This window comes from Fulmarus glacialis, unplaced genomic scaffold, assembly GCF_000690835.1.
Source record: "Fulmarus glacialis isolate BGI_N327 unplaced genomic scaffold, ASM69083v1 scaffold34228, whole genome shotgun sequence".
NCBI lineage: Eukaryota > Metazoa > Chordata > Aves > Procellariiformes > Procellariidae > Fulmarus > Fulmarus glacialis.
Genome location: NW_009226907.1, coordinates 1 through 201, shown reverse-complemented (window position 1 = coordinate 201; position 201 = coordinate 1).

Sequence of the window (201 nt, the reverse complement as noted above, 5' to 3'; positions counted from 1 at the left end):
ACCGCAGGGCCGGCAGAGCAAAGCTCCGGCTCCAAAGAGGGGACCAGGCGTTTTAAATTCACCACCAGAGAGAAACGGCAAGTGCCTGTCAACACACATGAGGATTTCTCCTCCCCTCTCGATCACGATAGCTGGGAACGTCTCATCTGACGATACAAAACCGACAGAGATAGATCCCCCCCAGTGCCATCTCACTCATAA